The sequence below is a fragment of the Hipposideros armiger genome, unplaced genomic scaffold (assembly GCF_001890085.2).
Source record: "Hipposideros armiger isolate ML-2016 unplaced genomic scaffold, ASM189008v1 scaffold_397, whole genome shotgun sequence".
Taxonomy (NCBI): Eukaryota; Metazoa; Chordata; class Mammalia; order Chiroptera; family Hipposideridae; genus Hipposideros; species Hipposideros armiger.
In genome coordinates this window covers 965,586-974,572 of record NW_017731747.1, presented here as the reverse complement: position 1 = coordinate 974,572, position 8,987 = coordinate 965,586, and positions in this window count along the sequence as shown.

Genomic DNA, 8,987 nt, shown 5'->3' with positions numbered 1-8,987 from the left:
GTCGCCGGCGACTCATGGCAGCCCAGCTCCAGGTTGAGCTGTTGTTCAGCATCTTAGCTGTAGAGGGCAGTGTCACTGGCCCTCATATATGGGATCCAAACTGGGGCCCTCTGGCGTCCCAAGCCAGTTCTTAGCCATTGCGCCACTCGGCCGGCCCTATAATCATTGTTTTGAACTCTGTCTCTGGTAGGTTGCTTGCCACCATTTTGTTTAGTTCTTTTTCTAGAGTTTTCTCTTATTCTTTCATTTGGGATGCATTTCTTTGTTTCCTCATTTTGGCTGCCTCTCTGCCTATCTTCTATATATTAGGTAGATCTGCTATGTCTCCCAGTCTTGGCTGGGTGGCATTATATAGTAGGTGTCCTGTAGGGTCCAGTGGCACAATCTCCCTGGTGATATGAGCTGGGTGCTCCAGTAGTGTCCCTTGTGTGGGTTGTGTGTGCCCTCCTGTTATAGTTGAGCCTTGATTGCTCTTGGCATGTCAGTGGGTGGGATTGACTCTTAGGCTGACTGGCTGTGGGGTCTGGCCATGTCCACAGCTTATGGGCTGCTGTGTGGGAGGCTTACCTCACTGAGTGGGATTTGGCCCAGTGGGCTCTACTGCCTGTTGAGACTGCCCTTTGTGTGTGCCACTTTGTGGGGCTAATTGGGAAGTGCTCTGCTGGGTCTGAAGCCAACCTCCAAGTATGTTGGTTCTGGGGCCTTTTGGGAGGGGCTCCAGTGCAGGTCCAGGTTAGCTCCTGCTTGTGACTGACCAGAGGCTACCTGGTAAGAGGTATAAAGTGATCCACAGTTGTTTGTTTACTGTACTGGAACTGGAGGCGTGTGGGAGAGGCTATGCTGCAAATTGAGAACAGCTGCCTCTAGTACCGGGTCTTGGGTAGCTCCATAAAAAGCCAGGATACCTTGAGGCCTGCTGCCACCTGCCAGCTCCCTTAAGGTTCAGCCACTGATGATGCCTCATATGGTATGCGAGTTAAGTGAGGCAAGGTCTCAGGGAGTCTCTAGAGTGGGAAGAGTTGTGGTCACCAGGTTAATGTAGACTCTGATTTGGTGCCAGTACTGAGCATGGAGTGACTCAGCAAGTCTCAGAGCCCACCGAGGCCAGTTGCCGTCCACATGGGGGCTGCCAGACTTGGACAGTTTTCCAAGAAAGTGTGATGCAGGTGGGGCTGGCTGCTCACCGAGAAAATGCCTGCAGCGGTGCACAAGTTGGGTGGGCTGGGGTCCCAAATGAGTCAGCAGAATGGAGCAGCAGAGCTCACCAGGGCAATCAGAGTCAGATTTGGCCAGATACAGCGGGCTCAACACAAGTAAGAAAGTGCCTGCCTGTCTTCCGGCTACTCAGAAGGTGGACTCCTCACTGGGAAAATGCCAACTGTCCTCCAGTCCTCCCGCTGAAGCCGCAGACCTCAGTCTGCCCATCATACAGGCACCCCCTGAGTCACTATCTCTCCGCTGGAACCCAAGGTGAGTGCCTGTGAACGAGTGAGTCTGTGCGTGGGCGGTTTAAGAGGACATCTGGGTTTCCCACAGCCTTCTGTCCCACCCAAATGGTCAGAATCCCCACTGCTTTTCACAGCCAGATGTTACGGCTCCTCTTCTCGGCACCAGTACTCTGGGCTGGGGAGTCTGGTGTGGGGAGCTGGGGTTTCTCGTTCTTCCAGGGAAACCAAGGTGGTTCCTAATTCTCAACCACTACACGCAGGTGTGGGGCTTGTTCTGCGTCTTTGCCCCTCTGCCAGTCTCGACATGGCTTCTTCTTTATAATTTTAGTTAGGCTTTCTATCAGGCTGGATTTCAGATGGCTCTCCAGGTTCACTGTCCTATCATATAGTTGTAACTTGAATGTGTTCACGAAAGGGCAGGCACAGTGTTTCTCCGCCATCTTGAATCTCTCCCACCTTGCATAGGTTTAGAATTTGGCAGATGGCATTTTATTTCTTGCAAATCAAAAGGAACTACAGGTCATTAAATTAGTCTCTATCTGTGTTTCTAAATGTAGTCTACTAAAATTTAGATATCTGAGAACATTTCACCAGAGAGATTATGACAGCTTGTGAACAAGACAATCCCACAACTGGTTTTAAGGACCTACTGTGTATTACCTACTGTACCTGTTGCTGGGAATACAAAGACAAATGAAGAAATGGACTTTGCATGCAGGGAGTTGGGTTTCTCATGGCAACAAGTAGAAGATTTGCTGTGTCCTTTTATTTTAAGTAATTCTTAGAACAACAAATAAAAATGAGGAAGAGTGACTAGAGAATCTCAGCCACATGCACAATTATGAGGCTGTTTTGTAGATGGACCTTATCGCCACCCTGGATCAAGTCCGTTTGATTTGTGGGCAGGGGTGCAAAGGTTTAGCAAATGGGGATTAAGAAATAGCTCAGAGCAATTAGATCGCATGAAGTCCCAAATGCTTCGTTTATCAGGATGAATCCAAGTTTGGCTTCTGTTGCTAAAAAAAAAGCTATGCACATGTTAGTCACAAGCAAACTTGAGGTCATGCCCTCTATTATCAGCAATAAACAGATTTGTAAATAAGATTGTCAGGGCCCAGGGGATTTGTCAGTGTCAGGATAATCCTCAAATCACCTGTCTGCCCTACCATGGTAATAGGAAATTGTCAGTAATAAGGCTGGTTCACAATTTTCTTGTCTGGTGCATTAAAGATTATTCCTCAAAACCCACAGGGTCTTAACCAACCAGCCTTCCTTGTATGGTTCAACATTACACATCTTATCAAGTCTCACGTCCATGGAGGCTGTGAAGACTCCATCAGCTGTGCAAGTTGCCGGGATCTCACTCTGTGTAACACAGGCTGGGAATTCAGGAATTTTTAATCCAATATAAGATATAGAACAGGTACAGGACTCAGAGGCCACAAAGTTGCAAAAATGCATATGGTGTCCCACTCCCCATGTACAAAGATGGTGCTCAGGGGACGGGTTGCGTTGGGACACACAGCTTCATGAAGATGAGACTGTGGTTTCTCTTTTCTTTGCCTTATTGTCCATATGGTTTAAATTTAGTGTTTTGAATAGTAATATATATACATACTTCAAAAATTTTTTAAACAAAAGGGATTAGTAAACATTTTTCCCCATTTCTTCCTCCACTTGTTCTGTTCTTACCTCCCCCTTGTCATCAGCAGTATTATTTTATCCTTTCAGAGTTTTTAAATAATTGACTTAAGAATATATGAAACACATATATTTATTTTACTTTTTTTGCACTAAATATAGAATATAATACAATTGTTCTGTGCATTATTTTTCCCCCTAACAAAATATATTCTATTATACCTAACAAAATAGCTTCTATATTTGTAGGTGGAAATCATCTTTATTCGTCTTACAGTTGCATACTTTTCTGTTGTTTCATGTACCATACCTTAAAAAATTGGTCCCGTTGATGGCATTTAGATTTATTTTTCAATATTTTGTGATAACAAACAAGGATGCAGTGAATAACCTTGCACGTGAGTTCTTTCACATGTTATTACTATTGACTTTTTATAGGACTACCTGCTAGTGGCCAAGACAGGGCCTCTCCCCCAGCTCTGTAGGCTAATAACCAAAATTCCTAATAGATTCTTACAGTAGGCAAACATCCTCTTTTATTTGCCCAATACACGAATAGCCAAGGAATCATTGCTGAAGCCTGGTTATACTTCTGTGTCTCCTTCAGCCTCACGCTTATCGTTATGTGTCTCCTTTATTTACACCTATCACAACTAACAAACTGGGACTGGTTGTCTTGGTTTTTGTTTGTAGGTTTGTTTGTTTTTTAAATTGGGGAATTGGGGGAGGGGAACAGCGTTGAGGAATCAGGGAAGGGGGACAAGTTGCTGTCCTTTTGTTCTTTAGTCTAGTTGTGGAGGACGCCACTTCACTGGCCCATGTTGGTATTATCATTGCGCTCTTCCCAGGTGAGGCAGATCGGTCGCCAGCCTCTGGACGGCCGCTCACAGTGGCTCTTGGCAGCTCACACTGGCTGCCGGCTGCTCACGCTGGCTGCCAGCCACACATGGTAGCTTATGGCAGCCCACTGCAGCAGGGGCAGCAGCCTATGCCATCGGTTGTGACTCACAGCAGCCCAGCTCCAGGCAGGTTGAGCTGTTGTTCACCATCTGAGCTGTAGAGGGCAGTGTCACTGGCCCTCATGTGGGATCCAAACCAGGGTCCTGCTGCTCAGAGCTGGCGTTCCAAGCCAGCTCTTAACCAACGCGCCACTTGGCCGGCCCTGCTTGGGTTTTTTTTTTTTAATCTCATCATTTTAAACTGCATTTGGATTGCTATCATATCTCTTCAGAGACATAGGATACATGTTAATAAATGATTTCTTGCACCTTCTTAACAAGTCAACTTCTCAGTCATTCACTCAACAAATATTTAGTAGCATCTACTGTGTCTCCGGCATCATTTTAGGCATTGATAATATAGTAGTAGCAAACAAAGTAAACTTAGTTCCCACCCTGATGGGGCTTACATTCTAATGAAAAGTAACACATCATAAACAAATAAAATGATAGTAATGGCAGGTAATAAACAAATCAATGCATAATATAATATCAGGTAGTGAGTGGTAAGTACCCTGTGTCATTAATTGGTTCAAGGATATAAGTCCTTTTTAAATGACACATAGAGAAAGGGTTCCAGTTCACTCTTGAAACTTCATGAAAGCTGCTTTCTTTAGAAATTTTCCTACTCAAGGAGGTTATGGCTAGAGAAAAAGCTTGTCGATTCTGCCTGACACTGGCAGAGAGTCCTGTTGTCATTTGAACCATATAGTGTCACTTTGGACTTACAAATGGCGTTAAAGCCACTCTTTAAGAAGTGGTGGTGCCCTTGGGAAGGTTTTCTTTACTAGGAGTATTAGTTTCTTATTGCTGCTGTCATAAATTACCACAACCTTGGTGGCTTAAAACAACACAGCTTAATTATCTTACAGTTCTGGAAGTCAGATGTGCGAAATAGCTTTCATGGGAATAAAAACAAGGTGTATGCAGGGACATATTCATTCTGGAGGCAAGAAGCCATTTCCTCACCTTATCCACCTTCTAGAGGCTGCCTGCTTTCCTTGACTAGTGGCCCCTTGCCCCTGTGACCTTGATTCCATGTCCCATCTGGTTCTTCTGACTCTCATCTTCTTGTTCACCTCTCCTAATGACCCGTGATTACCTTGGGCCCACCCAGATAATCCAGGATAACCTCCTATCTCAAGATTTAATCACACCTGCATGTACCATATGCACAAGTTCTGGGGATTAGCACGCGGACATCTTTGTGGGGAGGGGGTCCTTATTCAGCCCGTCACACAGGTGATTAAGAAGCAGCAGCTGGGGAGCAAGATCATTATTAACATACAAAGTGAGTTACAATAACAGGGAAAATTATGTCAAGAGTAATCTTGGCCTGGAAGATTCAACACTTTGAGTTCAATATATCTTTTGAGCATCTGCAGTGTGTCAGGCACTGTTCCCTCAGGTTCTTGGGATACATAGTGAACAAAACAAGCAAAAATCCCTACCCTCGTGGGGCTTACGTTCAACAAAGACATCCCAAATAAGCCCATTATCTAGCAATGTGGAAGTGGATAAGTGCTATGGGAAAAAGAAGGTGGATCAGGGGGAAAGGTCGAAAAGAGCTGCGAGGGGGTGTGTGTGTCAGAAAACTCTCTGCCTGCAGACACTAGGGGGAGCTGTAGCACAGTTTGGGCGGCTGAGATTAGAGAAAGACCCTAGTTATACAATCAGTATTTGGAAGCCTGAAGGAATTTTAGAGGACAGCTAGTCTACCTTCCTCAGTTTAGGGAAAAGCTAAGGCTCATGTCCACAGTGTGGCCACTAGGTGTTCTGCATTTGGCCTAAATTTGAGAGACAGTCTCCTCTCTCCCCAAGAAGGCCAGACATAGACGTCATGTTATCAAAGGCAGCTCCTGCCAGGAGGAGAGGCTGGGAGGGTTTTATATCAGAACAGCAGGAGGGAAGGCTGATTTCTGAGTGTAGTTCTATGTATGCCACTGTTGAAAAATCATTCCACAGAACTTCTAATGTGCCTCTTTCTAAGTGCGCTATTCTGAAGTCTTGAATCAGTGGCGCTTGCCCATCAGCCTTTGAGACTCAACTTTGGTGAAAATAACTTACATCGGTCAGACACCAAAAGGAAGGGAAAAATAGATTATGATAAAAAGCCTTTGGTGTTTATAACAAAGGAACAATGCAGCTTCATTTTCCTAATCGTTACTGCTTTAAATGGTTATTTAAGTTACTTAATCTTTAAAAAATAAACCACATTTTAATCCAGTATCTCCTTAGGTGTGACTATTTCCCAAAAGTGTAGTTGAGCCAGTACTGTATTTCTAAGTTAACAGTGAGAGTTATTCAAGTTTCAGGACAATTATAAGACCAAGTGGTAACAATGTAACACTTTTCTAGTCAGACCTGTATTTTTTAGGGCAACAGTTGGTTGAGACGAGCATTCTGGTGGTTTACATTCTGCCCCAGACCGTCCCTTCCAGCTGCTGTGTTCTCTCTGCTTGTTCTACTCTTCCCCAACACCTTCAGACTCGCTCTCCATGTCCTAGGTGGCTGTCCCTTTCTCAGCAAAATCCCCTGGTTCCCTTGCCCCTCTTATCTGAGGGAGTTGCAGCATCCTTCTTGCTTCCATAGCCCTTTCCCCCATATCACCAGAGGGCCTCAGAAAACTCCCATTTTTCCTATTTACCTGTCTGTCTCTTTCACTAGACTGATAGCTTCTTTTTAAAATCTTTTTTCTTGTTGTGGTAAAGTACACATAACATGAAATTTACTATTTTAGCCATGTGAAATATATTAGTTGTATTAAGTACATTCACATTGTTGTGCAACCATCACACCATCCGTCTTCAGAACTTTTTCATCTTGGAATTGAAACACTGTACCCGTTAAATAATAACTCCCATCTCATTCTCCCCCCAGCCCCTGGCAACCCCTATTTTCCTCTGTCTCTATGAACTTGACTACTGTAGGAAACTCAAATAAGTGGAATTGTATAGTATTGTGTGTGTGCGCGCGCGTGTGTGTGTGCCTGGTCTCTTTCACTTAGCATGATGTCCTCAAGGTTGTTCATCCATGCTGTAGCATGTCGGAATTGCATTCAGTTAGCTTCTTGAGGTCAGGAATCATGTCAATAAATTTAAGTCTGAGTTAAAAAAAATGGGTGGATATGAATGTAAAGTAATGGGATCTGTAAACAATCTCAAAAGGAAGTTAAGGGCCCTGTTCCAACAGAGTGAGCCCGCAGAGCAAGAGGCCACAGAACCTAACTCCCCACGCCAATCTGCGGCTGCACGTCCAGCTTCCAGATCTTATGCAAATGTCTCTTGTGAACAATTCCAATTTGGAACCACACATGGAAAAAGTGGTTCCATGTGTGGTTCCAGCTGAGCTGGGTCAACAATGTCAAAGCCACCACAATGGTATCAGAGTATATTCCAGACAGGAGAAAGCCTCCATGTTGACCATACGTAGACAAGAACCAAACTCTCTGTTTGTAATTTATACATAGCTGATGACTAGAAGAATTGTCCACAGATGGTCTCTGGTTCCATATATTTCAAACTTTGTTTCTCTTCTACTAGCCACATACTTCTGGGGTCAGGTACCCTCGGGGGAACATTGCTATTGGGATATGGCCTCTGACCTTGTACCTTTATGCAGGTGAGTCAGTACAGTGGGTAATAGTATTCCTGGATGCCATTTATAAACCAGGACTGCTAATAATAACTAAACACAGGAGTGACTGCAAATCACATAAACGTATTCAACTAAACCTAAACCAAATATATCCCAGCTCAAGTTCTTATCTGGACCCCTTAAAATGCTGCAGCCTCTCCAGTGCCACCTAACACAAAGAAAGTCTGAGAGAGGGAAAGTTGGAGTAGGCAGAGAAAGGGTCTTAACCATTGGTAGTTAGAATATTGTACTTTGCACAGTTTACAAAAACAAATGACCTTGTGAACATGTTGGTGGGCTCTTGGAAGAAGCCAGTGCAAGTCAGGAGCCCTGAGAGTTAACCTCCACTGGCTCTGGGCAAATTTGTCTCTGACTGTTTCCATACAAAGCATTAGTTGAATTTATTTTTGTTTTTAATTTATTAAGAATATTTTCCAGGGCTGGCCTGGGATGCCAGAGGGCCCCGGTTCGGATCCCACATATGAGGGCCAGTGACACTGCCCTCTACAGCTAAGATGCTGAACAACAGCTCAACCTGGAGCTGGGCTGCAGTGGGTCACCAGCGATGGCGTGGGCCGCAGTCCCTGCTGCAGTGGGCTGCCATAAGCTACCGTGTGTAGCTCGCAGCCAGCGTGAGCGGCCAGCAGCTGCCGTGAGTGGCCGTCCAGAAGCCGGCGACTGATCTGCCTCGCCAGGGAAGAGCACAATGACGGTGCCAGCTTGGGCCAGTGAACCAACATCCTCCACAACTAGACTGAAGAACAAAACAACAGCAACTTGTCTGTTCCCCTTCCCTCGATTCCCCAATAAAAAAAATCTTTTTTAAAAAAAGAATATTTTCCAACATACACAAAATTGAAGAACACGTAATAAACCCCACTCCCGCCCCAAGTACCTATCACCCAGCTTCAACAATTAATTACCAGTATTGGTTGATTTTTCTAGTACCCATCACAACCACCCCAAATTCATTATTCTCTAAAGGTGTGATATTTCTGGCTCCTGCCCTTCTTTCTCAGATCTCTGCCAGGTTCTTAACCTTACCAGATTGCTTAACTCAACAAGGTAATGGGTCTCATAGAATTATTCACCCTGATAAATTTCATATATTTTTTTAATGCCCTTGGGGCAAACATACTTTATTTCCTTTCAGTTTCAGGGACTGAGTAAAGACAGATTTGACTAGCCTCAAAGGAGAAACTCTAGATCCTTTTCTCTATTACAGCTGGAATTACATCCTCCAGAAATCCACATTCGATGTAGA